Below are 20705 nucleotides of genomic sequence, written 5' to 3'. Positions count from 1 at the left end.
CATCAAGCTGCGTCCCGTCTCTTCATTCGCCGCATAAAATGACTTGTATAATCCTGTACATGCTATCAAGCCTAGAGTAAAGCAGCACACAGAGATAGGAACACATCACATGAAACACTGCTATTAAGGACTGGTAGCTCAGAGTATCTGTAGTTAAAGGACTTCAGTGTTAACAGCGAATCTGAGAGGCAGGCAAGCATGTTTAGACAAAAGTTTGACCCGAGTTTGCCTGATTATCTCTAAAGAGTTGTCAGCTTCTGTAACGACAGATAACGCATTTGAAAGTACACGCAGTCTTATTCAGTTTATCCTTCTTTAAGGAGATGTCAATAATTACTTCCCTTTCAGCTTTTTACAAACAGCCTTTCCTTACAAACAGTTGATGAGAAAGTCACCACGTTACCTGGCGCAGGAAGTTGTTGGCAACTAAAGCGTCAGGAGAAACACCTGTCTGATGACACGCCGGGCAAGTATGTTCCTCCGATTCCAGTAAAGCTGTTCTAATACCTGTGTGTAATTAGAAGCGTCAAAATAGGTTTCAGCCAAAGTAGGGAAATCTTTGGGGTTCTCATCAATTATAAGAACACACAGACGATTAATGGGTGAATATGGTCTTGAATGGAGAGCATGAAGCTATAAATGGTCAGTAGTGTAAAAAATGCCCAGTATGCAGCAAATCGCTATACAGTTTTGACATTCCCCTGTTGTAACAGCTGAAGACATAGAGTGGGCTGTGTCCTGATGTTTGGACTCGTCTTTTTTCCACTACCGAGTACAGCAAGAAGCCACCAACATCAAGGCTAATGAAGAAAGCACATCTCAAAAAGCCATGAGTCGGTTGGAGTTTTGAAGGTTTAACCAACTCCTGTGGCAAAGAATGTAGATTAAATGCCTGACTGCCTGTGTGTGGCGGACCAGAGTCAGTCACCAGAGCTGGCTCTATAGCTGTGTATGAGAGAAAGAGCTGTGGACAAACTACGTGCATTCCATATCTAATACTGTAATCATCTGCACAATTATGCACTCTTCTCGTACTCGACCTTCCGCATGTGAAGAAGATTTGACTAGATACACAGAAAGGGAAACAAGCTCTTTGGCTTTTTTTTTTTTTTTTTTTTTTTTTTGTCCCCCCATTACAGAGAAGAGGCCTTTCCTACTCCGGGCGTACTGAAGCATGAAATAGACCTGGTAGCACAGGTGATCTCCTATTCCTGCTTTCAGAAGATCCGATGTGGTGTTTTGGATTAAAAAACACGGGAGGGGAGTTTACTCCTTACATTACATTACTCACATTCGTCACAATAACTTGCTCCACAGCAGGGAATAAGCGCTGCATCCGTCACTGGATCTTTACAAATGGGACATAACAACTCGTTTGGAACAGGCCTGTCTGCGGAGGAGGAGGAGGGCTTCTCTGGTAGAAAGGGTGGCTTTTCCTTTTTCTCTCTAGCATAAGCTTCCCTGGAGGGCAGGTGGGGAAGGAAAAAGAAAAAAGTGAAAGATGGGAAAGGAAAACTTTTACAAGCTTTGGATTTTATCAAACGAAGGTAATAGATGGAAGTCTTCTCACTCCACATTGGCTTTCTACAACATAGGCATTTATGCTAAATGACTTCTCTAGGGCCACACTATCAGAAGAAGAAGGAGGGGGGAACATTTTTCCTTCTGCAGAACTCTCCCATCCGTTGGATCAACTACGAAATTAGCTCAGACTAGAAAAACAATTGCTTGACAGCTAGAGAGCAGGGGAAAGGAACCCCACCTCTCCTTTGCCAGAGGGTAAATGCACATTGCTGGATCAGGGTAAAGTTTGTCCCCAAGTAATTTCATTTTGTAAACGAAAGAAGTCTGTGCTACAGCTTCTACAACAGGAGATCCATGACAGAAAAAGAGAAGTGCTACCGAGTGCACTTTCCAACAGCCACTCTTGTCAGCACACAGCAGTAATTTCTTAGTTTATAGCAACAGGAACACTTCAGCCCGTTTCACACATGAGATTTGCTAAAAGTCAGAGGAGGAGGAAATCTCAGTCCAAGGGCTATTTCTTAAATTTTGCAAGAAGCCTTTGAAACGTAAACCAGAAGCAAAACGAGCATTCAGAGAGAATGATGCCAGCTGGAAACACTACTGAAATGCCTTGCAGAAATACAGGTTCTTAGCATACCCCAAGGTCAGCCAGCTTCCCGGGGCATGAACAGTAGGACTACTCTATTTCAATATTGGAAAGTATTGCAGATTTTAAGGTTAAGATACGACAGTAGTGCTTCCTCCCTCGTAATTAGAGGCTGGCCACCTCGGCTGCATTGCCACTCAGACATTTACGCATGGTTGCTCTCATTCGCATTTTGGTCGGTCCAATTAATTCCATACTTACGCATTAATAGTTGGTATTGCGTATTTCCCAGCCTTTGTCAGCATGGCACCTTTTGTGTTGGGATCCTTCACCTCCATCAGGAAGCTCCTTGGAATTCCGGTGCTCCTTTTAATTCTGTGAACAGGCTCCACTTTTTTGTCCTGTTGAGAACAGAAATGCAGACATCTCTCCTCTTCAGACGCACACTTAAAATGACGTTTCAGAGATAATTTTAAGCAGCGAAAGCCTTTAATCCCCTCCTTTTACCTAACATAATGGCTGCTCGACTCAAATTCCTGCTTTCCCCAACGAACATATCCAGGACGTACCACAGGTTTGAGCAGAGTTTTGAACCCAGTCGTCATTCTTTGGCTTAACTTCAGGACCCTTCAGGGTGAAATAGCCCTTTGCTCACCGTCCGCTCAGAGCAGAGACACAAACCTGTTCCCCCTCCAAAGCCCTTGGGCAACGTGTGAGAGCTTAATTCAGGGCTCCGAATCAGCCCCCATGGAAACTTACATTCACATCTCTATAGGAAGGCTGAATTCATCCCTCCTGCATGTACATTCAGGGACTGATGTTAAACGGCATGAATATTCAGCCAGAGGCTTCTGTAGTTAAAACTGACAGATGCTCAATAGACGGGGTCAACAGACACCTCTTGTTTTTAGAGGAAATACCAACAACTTTGAACTGTCATTAGAAAGAGTTAGAACCAGGAAAATTTCCAGTACTATTGAAATAGATACAAATATGTATGAAAGTTGACTGAGAAAGATCTATGGACATCTTTAATGTCTGTGACCTAGAGAAAAAAAAAAGTTTCACATTTAGAATTCCAGGTTTCCCTTGAATTTGGAAGGGCTTTGCAACATTGCCATGTAACATTTCGCCCTGAGAGAAACAGTTCTTACTGGGAGTGTTCATGTCTTTGTCACATAAATGCCAAGGTAAAAAACCCTAAAAGCTCGGTAACGCCAGAAGCCTGCCCCAATCTTACCCTATTTACCGGGCAGTTCTTGGCATAGTGGCCAGGTTTTCCACAACAAAAGCAACTGGATGATGGTGGAGGCAGATCCAAGGGTTCCCTCAAGTAACTAGAAGGTTTGGGGAAAAAAAGGAAAAGGTATGCATGTGTCTGTCTTCTTAAAAGAAACATCTCCATACTTTTTCCATAACCTTTGAAGACCACATTTGATACTTACTTGGATGGATCGTATTCATGGCAGGACTGTATCATCATCGCCTTTATCTTATCCTCTTCGGAAGCATTGGCTTCAGCCAGGTTGGCAGTCTGTTTAACAGGTAATGGTTATTTGACACACACATTAGGCTACAAATAGGCTCTCTTTGTACCTTACATAAAGACTTGTGAAGCCAATCCAAGTTTTGTCCAAGCGGACTGAAGCTATGTGTAGAAAAAAGCCCACCAGCCAGCATTTTGAAGCTGGTCTTTAAGCTCCAGACTAGTTGAAGAAGCTAGCCACAGTACATTTAACTGAGAAAGATGTGTGCAAGTAGCATTATTTACATTCTGCAGCATCAAAAGGACACACAACCTCAGAGTCGTGGCAGTTGGTTTTGCTTGCTGAAATTCAGCTTCAGACCCAGAAGCATTAAAAGGAATCAAGCTTTCTGTAATCCCTCAGCAAGAGAAAAGATTCTTTTCAGCAGACATCTGACCAGCATGTGCTGTAGGCAGTCCAAACCGCACGGTTCCGCCCCCTCCCCCGCCGCCGCTCGCTTCTTCATAGGAAGTGACTGAACTACAATTTTTTTCCAGTTGGCACTGTCCTTTTAACACGCAAATTGTAATATAAACCTTATGCAGAACTAGATCTTCGAACTATGGAAGCCAGATGGTTTTTTTTTACACAGTACTTCTTCAAATGTTTCTATTACACACTAGTCCAGATACAAGCAGGGTCGAAGGGGGTGACTGTGAATTATTTGGAACTTCAAGCACCTATCCTACAGACCAACTGCTCATGTTTTTCTTTTCGCATGCATTCACTCACAAAAGCAACCAACTAGTTTCCACATGTTATTTCATCTAGCTGTTCCATATACGCAGGAACATAATCCAGATCGCCATCTATGAAATCATTTCCAGTAACATTTGCAGAGAACTTTTATAGACACTTGACTGATTTGTTTGAACCCAAATGGTTTACAAAACACATCCAAAACCCACAACACATTCCTAGGAACAGACCAACATTCAAGTATGGCATTCAATACATAGTCATAACAAAGCAGAAAAGTTCTTACTACACATTGCCTCCAGTGCCAGCCTGCACTAAAGAGGTTAGGGTAACAGTTCGGAGCTGCTTTGTTACCTATCTCCGTATTTCTGAAATATTTGAATTTCTCAAAAGCTTGGACAGTTTTCCACATTTTAGAGTAAATTTCACATGACTTTAGAGAACCAAGGGACAGCCCTGAGGGAGACCAATGTCTTTTGGTGGCTGCTTCCCAAACTAATTCTGCACACGCCGCCACCACCACCACCACCACCCTGCCGCAAAATGTTAATTAACACAATTAAATTTATTAAAAAAATAAATTAAATAAATGCAGTGAGCGAGGGAAGACGTTCCCAGTGGGAAGGATTTCTTTCTCTTGGAAATGAGCTCTGGCCTTCATTTTCAGAGGAAAGAACTAGCTCCTCTGCGTTAGGCCCTGCCTTCTCTAGTCTTTGTAACTTTAAAGACTGTGTTTTTAATCACTTCTGTGGCTAGCACTACGCCTCTTCACCAAGTGCAATCACTAGTGTTTCCCCAGACAACGTTACACGTTGCTGAGCACAAAATACAAGGAGTTCCATTACAAAACATGCTTTCAGGCGGTCACATCTGCTGATGTGCCTCGCATAAACACTGGCACAGTCCTATCAACAATTAGGTGCACTTGCACAGTTTTCACAGTCTGCATGTAAACAAATTAGGTTGCGTTGTCCTCTGTCTTATGCCACATTTCAAGCAGTCCCGCACCATTCAAAGAGTGGATCTGTAACTGTAATGACTAGAAATTCAAAAACAGCCATGCAATTGTCCGTGTTCCAGAAACACGTCTCTTCCGGCTGTTGCAAAGGCCCCAGAAATGTCCATAACTTACAGCCAATTAAATCCTGCTGTAAAAATTGTGTTAGTTTCCAATGAAGAATTAACGGGACATATGAAAAATGGTAAACAGCTTCTGAAGTGCTGTTTCTTTGTGTCTTGCAGATGAGTAACACTGCAGCATTACGCTGAGGCCAATAAGGTGCTCCCCTTCCATCTTCCCAAGCTGGGAACTACTCTCTACAGGAGAGTATCAAAGTATACGCACATTTTAAAGTTAGGAGAAACACTCTGAATTATTTACAATTAATGTTTTGCTCATATTACAGCAGTTATCCAGCTAGAGAGCACAGTGTAAGGTTTAAAAACACTATCTCACAAGAAAGTACATCTAAGCATACCTTAATAAGCTGGGCCAGAGAAAGAGGTGCGGAAGAGTCGCTAACCTATTCAGAAAAATTAAACACATATTCAAGTTCTACAATCAAAACATAGCAATAGTTCACCCCTGCTGCTGTATGAAAGCCTGCGCTATATCCTCTGAGTGTCACTGGAAGAGCCATCTCCAAGCCAGTGGAATTTGTATTTGTTCAAAACAAAGTCCAAACCTTAAACAGCTTAAGTATGCCTACGTTGTTAATGAGAAGAAACTAAAGTAACCAACCCCTCTTGAGATCAAACTGTTGCTCAGAATACCTCAGAGGGGGACGCTTGTCAAATGCTCACAACTGCTTAAAAGACGGAGGGTTAAGGAAGCTGTCCATTTGCAGCTCGAAAGGATCTAAAAAAATTATTTCCGTGCATTTGAGAAGGAAGTGTCACTACAGGAAACATTGTCAGCACAGTTTATAAATCAATCAGTTAATAGCTCATCATTTACTAAATGCACACAGGTGTGATTCATGAACGCAGTATAGTTTTTGCGCTGTCTTTCATTTACATTAATTAGACCCCAAGTTCACGAATTTCTAGATTAAGTTATCCTAAGAGCTTACAAAGTGATCAGATCCAGTGACCTAGAGCTCGTGTAATGCCTCACTCCATTCTAGTGAAGAACAAGCAGTTATACTTACAGATGAAAACCAAACACCACCACAAAGTAATGTTTGTACTATGAGGGCTATTTTGAAATGCATCGTTGCACGTAGCATTCCCCCCAAGGGCCAAATGGAGATCTAGGCCATTACGAGTCAAGTATCTCCTCGAGTTACTTATTCATGTTTTAGCAGCAGAACAACAGTGTTTTCTGACCGGAAGAAAAATGCTGCCCCTTTTCCAAATGTAAATTCAAAGTGGTGGTGTACTGAAGAGTGGCACCAAGTTCAGTGGTGCAAACCTTGAACCTACAAGCCCTACAAATGAGCATACATTATCGGTACAACACACAGTCAAACAAGAAATAGTCTAGCCTATTCAGTACGAAATGCAATGCGTTACTAGGCACAAATACCATTATTCACATTAGAACCGCGCAAATGTTGGCATTGCTCAGTTTTCACTATGCTGAATCAAATACACCGGATTTACAGCATACACTATGTTTCACTGGAAAATATGTTTTATATATATATTATAAATATCATAGATAAAACATATATATTTTATATATATTTTTATATATATTCAAAAATTAGTACAAGGCTACATTTCTTAGACTTAGGTGCAGCATGTAGAAAAAAGTTTCAGCTTGTGTTTTTACATACCTCTTTTGATGTTCTACTCGCTGGCTCAGTTCGACTTCTAGAAGAAGAAAGAAGGATGATCAGAACTTAAAATAAAGCACTTGTAACCAACATAAAGCAGTGAAAACAGTTTATAAAACCTGAACATCAAAACATTGTGTTCTGGTAGTCTTATGAATACGGAAATTTATTTCTATACATAAAGTGTGCTCTCCTGGTACATTCAGTGCAACTGAAATAAAACCCCAAATCCCATTCCTCCTTTGTCCCCGATTACTCTAAGATACAGAATACAGCAGTGCAAGAAGAAGTCCTCAGATATTTTCTTTCTGCTCTCTAAGTACCAAAACTGTGAAGACTGTGCTACATTTTTCTGTTCTTAAACAGTCAGCCATCCAAATACGAAGGCACCTTCAGGCAATCTGTAGAGCCCCACTATCACAAATAGGTACCAGATAGAGCACGTTGGTTTCTACACTCCTCTGACAAAACAAGAACAACAGTTGTCTGTAGAAAAGTGTTTCTTTGTGGAAGCCCAAGCACTGTGTTCAGGTACATACCATACTTAGCCTAAAGTGACTACAAATAGCAGAAGAAACATCACCTGAAAGCAGTTCCTAGGATTTTCTGTGATCGAGGAGGCCTGTGTTAAAAAAATAAGAAAAAAAGTCTTGATTACCAGAACTTGCTTTAAGATCATCTTGAACACGCTACATGCCAGGCCAAGCTGCTCGCTATGGCAACCCAGGCGGCTCCGCATTGTGACAGAGGGGCTCAGGGGGCCACTCAGCACCCCTGGGGGAGGGGCCTTCATCAGCCCCGCCTGGGCCGCCGGTGTCCCTGCTGTCCCCCAGCCTGTCACCGCCCCGTGCCCTGTCACACTCCAGGGCTGCGGTGTCCCTCCTGTCACCCCCTGGGGCCTTCACCACCCAGCGTCACCTGTCAGCCCCTGTGCCTCTGGTGGCTCTCCCAACAGCCCTGGGCACATCACCGCCCCGTGCCCTGTCACCCCCCAGGCTGTCACGGCCTGCTGTCCCCTCCTGTCACCCCCCAGGCTGTCACGGCCTGCTGTCCCCTCCTGTCACCTTCCAGGCTGTCACTGCCTGCTGTCCCCTCCTGTCACCCTCCACGCTGCCACTGCCTGCTGTCCCCTCCTGTCACCCCCCAGGCTGTCACTACATGGTGACATAAGCTACATAAGATAAAAAAGAAAAAAGAAAAAAACCAAAATGAAAACCTGCTTTGGTGAACACCAAAACACCCATGACTTTCTCAGAGTCTTCACTACCCCACATGTGAGTCAAGGGACAGGATCTCCTAAAGGCTCTTTTGCAGGCACTTCCTGAAGACACCCCCACCCCCCACCCCACCCTGCTTTTCTACAAGTGCACAAAGAGGTTAAGAAGAGTTTCACATTTAAGTTAAAGGAGGCAGATTCTGAAATTAGCTTAGGTGAAAAAATCAAGGTGGTGTACTCATGGATTTTCTCCTCTGCAGAGCCATGAAGAAAACATGAACCGCAGTCCCCAAAGGCAAAGGAGCAAACTGAGGGAGAGCAGCTCAACGGCGCCTTTCAGAGCTTCTACAGTCTGCAGAAACGGGAAAAAAAACCATACAAAGATAAACAGCAGCCAAGAAGCACTTTTATAAAAGGCATATTGGGGCCTGTTCCAGATCTCAGAATGACTTTCAATGTTGCTTTGCATGACTATTAGACCAAGGCCTAAAGTGGCGTGATAGCTTCTGCTTGCCAGGGCATGAGAAGATCACTCTAATGAGCCACACAGTAACAAGTAAACACCAGAGGCAATAGCGGAGCTTACCATTTCCCTCCACTGGCGACCAGCTGTGCAGTAAACCAGCTTAACCAGCCTCCCTAAGGATGGCTCTAAAGTCGCTGAAAAGGAAAAAAAGAAGGTAAGTTCTTAGCCTGGAATGCAAAGGCCCCATCTTGGCTCGCAGGCAGGTGGCACAGATGGCCCAGCAGGGTCATGTCCCCACGTTCCAGGAAAGATAAAAAAAAAGCACAGGACGTCTTTGTGGGGTGGGTTTGATGCATCCTTTCCGTTTGGTGAAAGCCTGAGGAAGGATGTACCCCACGGTAGGACCGGTGGCACTTTAGACCTGAGGTTAAAAAAGTGCTGCACATCAGTGACACTTCCCAAGCTGCTTTCACCACCAAACAGAAAAAGATTTGCTTTCTCCAGTATGGTGGGAATGATGCCATAAAGTCGGTCATGGAGAAAACCCCTCTAAGCCTTGCTTGCAAGTTTCAGAAGGCAGGCATTCTTTATGGCAGTGCTGGGAGCACGGGGGAATGTTTCCTCTGAGCGTGCTCACCCAGTTACTCGAGGGCACGCACTATGGACAGCAGAGCACTTGCACACTCATAGCGCATTACACATGCATTTTCAGTCAGGCACAGGATGGGTTACAAGTTTCTTGCTGTAATGTAAACAAGCACACACCCTCAGACAGCACTGCTGAGGTTTTTTACTAGCTCCCCAAGCGGGGCTTTGCCCTCTCTCGGGGGGCTATCTGAGTCAGAGGTCACGATCTCCCCCCACAACAATTACCTTTGTCCGACTTCCAACCAACATTCTGCCGATCGCAGCACTCTATCGGCTTGTCTCCTCCTGCGGCCACAACGTCCTCACCCGGAGGCGCTTTCTGCATCACTGAAGAGAACGAAGATCTTTTCCCCATCCATTCTTTATTCCCCATCCTTCCCGAGGCTGACTCCCTGGATGAGAGGTCCCTTGATTTGTCACTTCTAACAGCTTTAGAGAGTCAGCTTGGCCTAACCTTTGTGCACAGGTGTGTTTACCGTAGAGCTAAACACCAAATCAGAGCGTGGTAACTGGGGAACTCAGACATCATGTCCCTTTGCCGAGCCAGCAGCCTTCCCTTAACAGAATCCCTGGACACAAACGTATATACAGTGGAATCTATACGGTGGCATCAAAGGTCCCCCCAGACACCACATCCGTCCCTAAAATCCTTCCCCCCAAACAACCCTGAAGGACTTCCCTTGACCCCCTCCTCCACTCTGGCTGTTCCTGAAATCGTCCCCCACCTCCACCTCCCCGCCCTGTCCCTAAAACCTTTCCCCCAGACCTTGGTCCAGCCCTCAAGTCCCTCCCCCACCCTTGGTCCATCCCTAAAGGCCTTCCCCCAACTACCCGGTCCTTCCCTAAAGGCCTCCATCAACCCCCCGTCCGTCCCTAAAACCCTTCCCCCAGGCTCCTCAATCTGTTCTCTAAATAACACACACACCCTCAACCCCCCCCACCCGCCCACCCCCCCCACCGGTTTATCAATACACACACCCCCACCTCCCCCCACCCCCCACCTCCCACACCCCACTCCCACAAACACACATCCTTGCCCCACCCCCACACACCCCGCTCCATCCCTAAACACCTTCATCCATTCCCACCCGTCCGTCCCTAAACCCCTTCCCCCCGCCCCCTCCTCTGCCCCCGTCCCTCTGTCCCTGGCATGGCCCAACTGCCCAGCACCACCAGACCACTCTGGCCCAAACACCGTAAGGCAATGGTTCCCACCTGCCAATAGCAAGTCGAGGAACTTTTTTGTTTTCCTAAATAGAGAGAGTTTTACTTCGTACAATGCCGACTACGCCGAATTATGTTTTGCTGACTGACTGGATTCACAGCAAAGCTGAACTCCAGATCAAATATAGTCAAATCTATCAAATATATCAAATAATGGAATATATCACATGCAGTTTCTTATATTACAATAAAAGAAAATAGCATGCAATATGATAAAAGGAACCAGTAGCAGTTACTGTGAGCAATATGATAAAAGAGCAATAGGAGCGAAGCATCCAATTGTTATTCCAAAGTGTTAACAACGTGACTAAGGAAAGGAGACATCGCCAATTCCCACCCCAACAACACCCAGGCCCACCCTTCAGCTGGGAGCCCCCTTGCAGCTGGTGCCAGGAGTCTCTCGGGAACTGGGAAATTCCCCTGGAGAAGGTACCAGGAAGGAATTCTCTTGCTGCTTCCCACTATGCATGGTAGCCATGTGAGGCACAGCGCAAGAGTTCTGCTCCCTGCCTTCCGGGGTTGAGAATATTGACACAGCACTTTTGAACTCATACAGAAGCAAAAAACATGGCTTAGGAAAGTGTAGTGCTGCTCCCCTGGAGAGAGTTCCAGGCAGGAATTCTCTTGCTGCTTCTCACCCTGCCCTGGCAGCCATGTGAGGCACAGCAGAAAAGTTCTGCTCCCTGCTTTCTGTGGTGAGAACGTTGACCAAAACCTTCTGCACTCATGCAGAACCAGAGCTCACCTTGTGAAAGTGCAGCACTGCTCCCTGGAGAAGGTGACGGGAAGGAATTCTCTTGCTGTTTCTCGCTCTGTCCTTGCAGGCACGTGAGGCACAGCACAAATGTTCTGCTCCCTAATTTCTGTGATCTGAAAATTAACCCCTCACATTTGCAATCTTATAGAGCCAAAAAACCCCTCACCTTGACAAGTGCAGCACTGCTCTCCTGGAGAAGGTTCCAGGAAGGAATTCTCTTGCTCTTTCTATCCCTGCCCTGGCAGCCATGTGAGGCACAGCAGAAAAGTGCTGCTCCCTGCTTCCTGTGGTGAGCAAAATTAACCCTTCAGAGTTGCAGTCGTTAAGAGCCCAAAAAAGTCACCTTGGGAAAGTACAACACTCCTCCCATAAAGAAGGTACCAAGAAAAATTTCTCTGGCTGTTCTCACCCTGCACTGGCAGCCATGTGAGGAACAGCACAAAAGTGCTGCTCCCTGCTTTCTGTGCTGAGAACATTGATCCAAACCTTTTGCACTCATGCAGAGCTAAAAGAAAAAAGAAAGTCTTGGGGAAAGTGCAGCACGGCTTCCCTGGAGAAGGTGACAGGAAGGAATTCTCTTGCTGCTTCTCACCCTGCCCTGGCAGCCATGTGAGGCACAGCACAAATGTTCTGCTCCCTAATTTCTCTGATCTGAAAATTAACCCCTCACATTTTCAATCGTATAGAGCCAAAAAACCCCTCACCTTGTGAAAGTGCAGCACTGCTCCCCTGGGGAAGGTGACAGGAAGGAATTCTCTTGCTGTTTCTCACCCTGCCCTGGCAGCCATGTGAGGCACAGCACAAAAGTGCTGCTCCCTGCTTTCTAAAGTTAGCAAAACTGACTGTCCACAGTTGCACTCATGTAGAGATAAGACTTTCTTACTCAAAAGCAAACCCCAAGAAGCCACGTAGCCTTGGGAACCCCTTTGTCCTCCCGTGTGGCTGGTGACTTCCCATAGCTCTTCCACAAGGCAGGAGAAAGAACCATGTATTTGGAAGCCCACGTAAATTCAAGTACACTTAGTCCTCTGACAGTCACTACTTATGGGCCAGCGGTGCTTTCACCCCTCCACAGAACTGCCTCTTAGTCCTCTAGCAGTCATTCTCCATGGAGGGACCACAAGTCCTCCATACCTAACCACCAGCTCATCAGAAATGAGTCAGACCACGCCAGAAGTGACACTGCCTGACCTGCAGGAGATATATTAGACCAGTAACAATGGTTTCAAGACAGAAAAAACACCACCATCCACCAGCACAGCAGAAAAACAACCAGAAGAAACTTCGTACACAAACCAAAGGCACCCATCCATACTGTATAAAGGAAAAAAAAGCTCAAAAAGGCACTCTCCACAAAAAACCCACCACACAGATCACAAGATAAGATAAAAATACCCCTGGTTCCATAACCCCAGGAACGCAGGGCCAACAAACACAGATTCTGACCATAACAGTAACACACTTTGACACTAACTCGCTTGACCTCTGGCATACTTGACCTTGTTGCCCCCAAACCACAGCACATTGTAGCCCTAAGGCAACACAAAATGGAGCACAAAGTCCCTGGAGATCTCTGCCAGGGCAAAAGCAAAGCACAGAGCCACACAGGAGGGTGGGGTTGGAAGGGACCCGTGGAGGTCCTCTGGGCCCAGCCCTCTGCTCCAGCACGCTCACCTCGAGCAGGTCGCAGAGAACTGTGTGCCCTTGGCCTTTGAAGATCTCCAAGGACAGAGACTCCACAACCTCCTTGGGCAACCTCTGCCAGCATTTGACCGCCCCGAGGGGGAAAATTTGCCATTTCTATCTCTCCTTTCACTGTACCACATTCCAGAACAGCCATGACATGACAAGCTCAGGCTTGAAAGCCAGTGCTGTGGTTGGCCTGAAATTCTGTCCCCCTTTTTTTCATCCACTAGTAGCTAAAGGAGGACAAAGAAGGATTTCTTTCAAAGGAGAACTTCTCTTTTCCTCTGTCCTTCTTCTCTACCAGTGATCTGGATTCTGAGTGCTGTGCCACTGTCCTAATGGCTGGGATAGGGATACTTCTTGTAGGACAGGGAGGAGGTGACAGTGGAGATGATCAGGCTGGGGAAGCTGAAGGAAAACGCAAGCAACTGGAGTTGCCTGGAGCACGAGTGGCCAGCTTCTAAGCTAGGTCACCTCGTGTCCTCAGCTCCTATACAGGAGCTGAACCACACACATGGACTGCAAAGCAGTGTGACCCATAGAAAAAAACTTTGCTTAGCTCGGGATCGCCCAGGGGTATTTAACTGCAATCCCACCCTTGTCAGCGGGAAGGAAACATGCCCTGCAAGCACACACTGAGCCACGACACCTTGCCTGGGGCTAAAGGGTACCTCAGGAGACCTACATGGGACCCCCCAGCACCTGGATTGCTGGCTGGAGGATGGGTAGGTCAAAGGACCCTGATGGGAGCCCTGCAGGCTCCATACATTGGACCAACGGGCACCTTCCCTTGTCACACAGTGCATCCTCTCGGATGCTCTGCACAGTTTCTGGTAGATCTCTGGAGAAGAGCTTCCCCCCAGCCTGCTCCCATGGGCTTGCCCACCCCCGGTGCCCTTCCCAAGCACAGCCCCAGCAGGTGGATGCAACCGGCGTTGCAGGGAAGAACAAGCAGCAGGCACCACAGTCAGCACTGCGGGAAAGCTGGGACCCCAGACACCCACCCAGGCTCTCCAATCCCAGCCTGGCCCACAAGAGTGCCTTTATATCCCTTTCCCAGAAGTCCTAATTCCCCTTCCAGCATTAGCCACTGGACCCACGCTGCTTCTTGCTGCAGTGTACAACAGCCACAAGAGAATTCGCTAGATGCCTCTGATTTCCTGCATTTTTCCTGAAAGGGCGGGTGTGTAACTCTCTGAATCGCTTCTATTTGAAGCAAGGCATTGCTTAGGGTCAACAGTGAAACGAGACACGGGCCATCAAAAGCTGACTACTTTTCCCCTTCTTTGCCATGGTCATGGCCTACCCCACAAACTCGCCCCGGCCGTGTCGGCCACCAGCTGGGTGAAGGTCATGGCTAACAGGGCAGGGGCTCCTGTGGCGCTCATCCAGCCCTGATTGCCAAGGGTGAAGCCTTAGCACCCAGGTGGAATAAAGCCTTCACAAGCAAGGGTGGTGCTCCAGGGGCACCACAATTCCTGCCGAAGTTCACCACACATTTCATTTACCTGTGGCGCCTGGCAGGACATGAGCGGCTCTTGACTGCTGCTAGTCCCCCCGTCTTTTGGTAAAAATGGAAGTTTTTCCTCCTGCTGGGCCTGCTCCAGTTCCAGCGCCTTGGGGCCTGAGGCCTGGCACGGCCTGTGTGCCAGAGGCCTTCCGACCGCTAGGCTGGCCTCCACCAATAGGAGTCTGCCTCAGGCCACAATGGTCATCTCTAGGAAAAACAGCTTCTTTTATTGACCAGGACCCTGTCAAAACCCCAGGTGAAAGCGCTGGCCGCAGGTGCAGGGAGGTGGCCCTTGCCCCCTGCCCTGTCCTGCGCGGGGCTCCCCCTGGCAAGGCAGGCCCGGCCATACTGGAGAGGGCCCCAGCCCCGCCCCGCAGGCCCCGCCCACTTTCCATTGGTCACGGGGAGCCCACGGCCACCACAGGCAGCAGGGCAGAGCCGTGCTGGCACGCAGCGGCGCTGGCAGGAGGCAGCCTCTGGCCCAGCAGCGCTGCCACAGCATCAGCACCCCGCTTCCCAGCCTCACCGTCACCGGCTGGGCCCCCTCCCGGTGCATGGCCAGGGCCCTCCTCTCCCGGGCAGGATGGGCCAGGCCGGCTGCTGCTGCGGCTCCAGGTGGGCTCCCCCCGGGCTTGGGGACACGCGGGCACAGCTGGGCCACGCAGCACTGGCATTGCTCATGCCCGCCGCTCTCTGCTCTGCAGGGAGGCTCTCAGCGACGCCGAGCCGGTGCTGAGCACGGATGTGTGGCTGACCCGGGGCCGCAAGAGGAGCGAGAGGCGCCTTCTGCTCCTCCACGAGGAACTGGTGGTCGCCAAGTTGCAGTAAGACCCTCAGAGCCCAGATCCTTGCCCCCAGCCCCGGCCCAGGGGCACCCTGGCACCAGCCCCAGGCCCCGGCCCCTCGGTGCTGGAGGCACCATGTCCGTCCCAAGGGCAGGTGGGGGACAGGGATCTGCGCGTGGGGACCCAGCCCAAGGAGCCCCCCTCCAGCTCAGTTCCCGCCTCTGCTCTCTGCAGACATGGCACCAGCCTGCACCCACAGCTCCGCCTGGCGCTGGACCAGCTGTGAGTGCTCAGCAGTGGGAAGGAGGCTGCGGGGCAGGATGGACAGGAGGAGGAGGAGGAGGAAAGCACCAATGAGGACAGCACCTCTGTCATCCTCGCCTGGCCCACCGGCTCCTGCATCGCCACTTTTGGGTGAGTCGTGCTCGGGCAGCAGAGGTTCCCAGCCGTGCCCATGCCATCCCATGAACACAGGCCTCTGCCTTGCGTGCAGAGCTGGGCAGGGAGCAGGCAGCTCGGTGGCAGGGAGGGAGGGACGGGGGATGTTTCCTCATCCTGCATCCCCTGGCCACCTTTTGGTCCCCAGAAGGGAAGGGCAAATGCAGCCGCTCAGGCAGGACAGAGCGACCCAGGGCTTGGACAGCGCCTCTATCCTGCCCCACAGGACAGGGCTGTGCAGGCCCCCACCTTTGCCCAGGGCTGGGGGCAGCAGGGCCTGACGCTCTCTCTCCTCTCTTTCTGCAGCTCCCAGGCACTGAAGGAGCTGTGGGTGGCCACACTGCTGGGGTAAGACGGGGGGATGCTCCAGGAGAAGCTGGACGGACGGGGGAACACAGCCCCCAGCTGGGGAAGGTGCCCCCATGGCTGCGAGCAGCTCTTGGGCACAGCTGCCTGACAAGAGACAAGAGATGGCTTGGGGCTCACCCAGCTCTCTCCCTCTCCCTTCCCGGTGCACAGGACACCAGAAGGATGCAAGGGAGCCCGCGTCACCCACCTGACATCCATCAAGCTCCTGGAGAAGGAGCTGAGCCGCCGCCACGCCGTGAGTGTCTCTCTGCTCTGGGCCCTGTCCCCGAGCACTGCTCCTGCAGCCGAGCAGCAGAGCCATGGCTGCTCACCTTCTTCCCCTCCTTCTCTCCTGCCCAGTGGAGGACACTGCGCGCCAGGAGCCTGGAGACGCTGATGGAGGCATAGGCAGAGGTGAGAATGGCTGCCTTGCACCTGCCTCTGGCTGCGCCGGGATGCGCAGGGACTGGGGTGACCTTGTGCGGGAGGGACAGAGGGTCTGATGGTGCCACTCAGGGAGCAGAGAGTTTTGGGAAGCCAGCAGCAGGCCAGCACGTTCTGACTGGTGACACTGGGAGGAACCCTGCCACATGGGGAAGAAAGCCCAGGAGGGCAGAGGGTCCCAGCTCTGCCGCGCTCAGGCTGCTGGTGGCCCTTTCTGCTGCGGGGCTGCTCTGCAAGCACAGCCTGATTCTTGGTTCTTGCAGGCTCATCCCAAGCAAGGGCCTGCGACGGCCCCATCTGCAAACGCAGGGGGATTTTGCCCCGCACCAGGTGAGTTTGGGAAAGCAAGGCAACCTCCTGCAATGCTGTGCTCACTTGTCCCGAGTGTCACCATGCAGGTTGGGCAGCCCACAGAAGGATGTCATCTGGACGGACAAGGACAATTGCTGGGCCGCGGCTGCTGGATATGCTTCTGCAGGGACACGGAGACTCTGCTGCAGCCTGCAGCTTGCAGGAGGGCAGGGCGAAGGCTGGCACAGGCTGACCCCGTGGCACGATGGCTCTCAAGAGCCTCTAAGTCAACACCTCCGAGCCACAGCCGCGGTTCCAGCTGCTGCCTCCCTGCCCATCCTGCCGCACCACACAGCACCGTGCTACAGGCGGGGCAGCGCAGGGCAGGGCAGGCGCTGGGACCGCTGGCCTGGGGTCTCCATTGGTGGTGTCTTACTCTGTTTTCCTTTGCAGCAGGAGGGAGCAGCAGCGGGAGCAGCACCAGCAGGAGGAGGATGGGGCTGCCCTGGCCCTTCGCCCTGTGGCGCACCCCGGCCGCTGCCCAGGCGCCAGGGCAGGCAGGCGCCAGCTGCAGCAGGGCGCTCTTTGGGCAGCCCCTGGCAGCCCTCTGTGGGGAGGACAACACGCTGCCCCGGCCCATCCAGGTAAGCCAGCCTGGACTCCCTCCGGCTGCTCTGGAGAGGGCCTGCGTGTCCCCAGCAGCTGCGGGGACAGGGCACTGGACTCTGCCCCCCCAGAACCTGCTTCTGGTCCCAGACCCTTTGTGGCGCTTAGGCAGCCACGTCTGGGGCAGAGCTCTGGTCCTTGCCACCGCTTGGTTCTTCAGCCAAGCAAGTGGCCTCCTGCCTCTCCTGCAGGAGCTGCTGGCTGTCCTGCGCCAGCGAGGACCGACGATGGAGGGGTATTCCGCAGAGCTGCCGGCGGCACAGAACTTCGGCAGCTACGCGAGGCCCTGGACCGCGGCAAGGACATTGACATGGGAAGTCAGCCTGCGCTGCTGCTGGCCGTCATCTTGAAGGTGAGCACTTCAGACCTGCAGCTGGAGGAGCTCCTGGCTGGCCTGCAGCGTTCAAAGGCTGACCTGCAGCCCTTGGCATTGCAGGACTTCCTGCGAAGCATCCCCACCAAGCTCCTCATCATCGACCTCTACGAGGACTGGATGGCAGCCATGGAGAGGGCCAGCAAGCAGACCAAGGTGGAGGAGCTGAAAGCGTAAGTGTGGGCAGCAGCCTGCCTGGTGAGCAGGGACCAGGAGAGTTCTGGGACCTGCCTGCAAAGGCACGGGCTCCTCAGAAAGCTGTCTTTCCGGGCAGCTGCAAAGCTGTGCAACACGGCCGCTGGCTCCCACCCGCCTGGGGCCAGCTGCGGGGACGGCTGTGGGCACCCTCTGCTTCATCAGCCTTGTCTTCCTCTTCCCTCAGGGTGGCCAACAAGTTGCCTGCGGCCAACCTCCTCCTCCTGAAGCGGCTGATGGCCCTCCTGCAGCACATCGGCCACAACGCAGCCACCAGCAGAATGAGCTGCAGCAACCTGGCCATCTGCGTCGGGCCCAACCTGCTGAGCCCACCCAACGAGGACCTGCTCTCGCTGCAGGCCATGCTGGCGGTGACCGAGAAGGTACGCCCTACCCAGCAGCCAGTGCTGCCTTCCCGGCCCATCGGAGCTTGGCTGTTGAGAGGTCCCTGGCTGCCTCCTCCCTTGGGCCAGTGCTGGTGGGCTGGGTGCCTGGAAGAGCAACCCCCCAGCCGCAGCCGCCTGCGCAGACGAAGGGTCAGCAGTGGGAAAGGCTGCTTGACACGTCTGCAGGCACCTGGCTTGAGACCAAGGCTTTGATGTCTGCAGGTGAACGTGCTGGTGGAGTTCCTCATTGAAAACTGCGGGGACATCTTTGGGGAGGAGGTGGCCGGCCTCTCCCCTCCATCAGCCGAGGAGGTGCCAGCACCCATGGACAGGTGCACAGGTAGGAGGCGGGACTGAGGATTGTCACAGACACTGGGGCTTGGGATGCCAGAAACCTCAACGTTGAGGAGACAAGTGGTGTAGGGCTTGGCTGGGCTTTGCTTAGGTGTTCTTGACTTCCAAGAAGTCACGCTGCTGCACGTGCTTTTGCTTTCCAGAGCTGCGGTGCGAAGAGCAAAGTGGCCCTGCAGGCACAGCAGAGACCCAGCGTCCAGCAAAAGCCTTTCTGGATGCAGCCGCCTCTCTGCTGGACATCGACAGAGGAGCTGGGGGAGACACAGGGGCAGGGCCCAAAGTGGCAGAGGTACGGCAGCTCCACAGACACTGGGGCAACATGTCTCAAGTGGTAACAGTAATTTCCCAGGAGGCCGAGCAGCCGCTGGGCCTCCTCCTGGCAGCCGCTCTCTTGTGCCTTTGGGGTTCCTCCTCTCCCCCCAGAGTGGTGCGTGTTAAGGAAAACTGGAAAGGCTGTTTCTGGAATGCACTTCATTAAGTATGATCTGCTTCATCAAACAAAACATACCTACAAAATACCCACAAAAGGACAGAAAGGAGTAGCTGCCACCTTGAGAGGGCTTTTGCTCAAATCCTACTCCGTCGCAGCTTCATCAAGTCTAGGCTGCGTTGGCTGGACTGTGCAAAATGTGCACGATGCAAACCAGCATCTCCTCTGTAGAGCTCATACAGCAATTTGGCAGTCAGGCCCTCACTACACCAGGCTGTCACTTGCCACCCGCTACCTCCCAAATTTCTGGTTTAGGCACCTCCAGATTTGCCTCCAGGCACCCCCGAGGGCACGGCAGAGTCCCTGGCACGCCTGCCACAACTGACCAGCCTGCCCCAGGAAACCAGGTAGGAAGAGCTCCCCTTGCCTGACCTGAGAGCTCACTGCAGGGGCTTGGGGCTTTCCCCATCTCATCACGCTGTGGGATGGAAAGGTTTGCAGGCTCCCACCAGGAGAAGAAAAAGCCAAGGAAAAGGAAGAGAAAAGAAGCCTGGGCAGAGGAGAGGGACAGCCAAGCACAAATAAAAAGGAGAAGAGAGGAAATGACTTCGTGGACCCAAACCTGAGAAAATGCAGGAAGCTGCAGCACGTCAGGAAGGCCAGGTGCGTACCACGCGCTGCTGCCCATCTGTCCCAGCTCTGAACACAGCCCTAAGTCAGCCCAGCTGGCTGGCAAGGGCCGGCGAGGGCTGGTGCTGAGCAGGGTTTGGGATGAGCCCCACGGCAGCTCCCCAGGGGCTCCCCGCCGAGCCCTGCTGAGCAGCACAGGGGCACTGTCAGCATCCCTGCGCACGCACAGCTCCCTAGGGACATCACCCCTGGGGAGAAGGCACCGGAGCCGGCCTCGAGTGGAGGCCAGCAAGAGCTGTCCCTTCTGGGCCATGAGGAATTCCTCGGAAACAGCATCCCCCAAAGAGGGGGGAACCAAATCCTGCCTCTTCCTGCCTCTGGGGGCTTATCAGAGCTTTCTGACTCTGTCCTTGCAGGTGCTGACTGATTTTCACCGGCTGAACATCTGTGACTCCTGGGCCCCCGCAGCTGCTGTTGACAATAAAAGAATCTTTTCCCTCTCCTGACTGTGTCTGCCATAGGGTCTTGTGGAGTGGGGAGCGCTTGTGCTGGGAAGGACCCTCGGGGAGGAGATTGGGATCGTCCCTTGCCCCAGCACCCTTTCCAGCGGGCATCGGGGCTGAGCTGAGGGACTTTAGGAGGAAAAGCAAAGCACAGAGCCACGTGGGAGGGTGGGGTTGGAAGGGACCCGTGGAGGTCCTCTGGGCCAAGCCCTCTGCTCCAGCACGCTCACCTCGAGC

At 51.5% G+C, this 20705-nt stretch overlaps 1 long non-coding RNA gene across 1 annotated transcript; it reads right to left on the bottom strand.

Annotated features, from left to right (window-relative positions):
• Window positions 1–3352: 3352 nt before the first annotated feature.
• On the bottom strand, window positions 3353–7250 carry LOC129736290 (uncharacterized). The gene is made up of 4 exons (XR_008732660.1): window positions 7119–7250; window positions 5817–5861; window positions 3559–3647; window positions 3353–3450 (listed from the first exon to the last, which is right to left on the bottom strand). It is a non-coding gene; the product is annotated as an uncharacterized LOC129736290 (long non-coding RNA).
• Window positions 7251–20705: the final 13455 nt, after the last annotated feature.

Source organism: Falco cherrug, chromosome 5, assembly GCF_023634085.1.
Source record: "Falco cherrug isolate bFalChe1 chromosome 5, bFalChe1.pri, whole genome shotgun sequence".
In the NCBI taxonomy this organism is placed as follows: domain Eukaryota; kingdom Metazoa; phylum Chordata; class Aves; order Falconiformes; family Falconidae; genus Falco; species Falco cherrug.
This window is presented reverse-complemented; position numbering and strand designations above follow the sequence as displayed.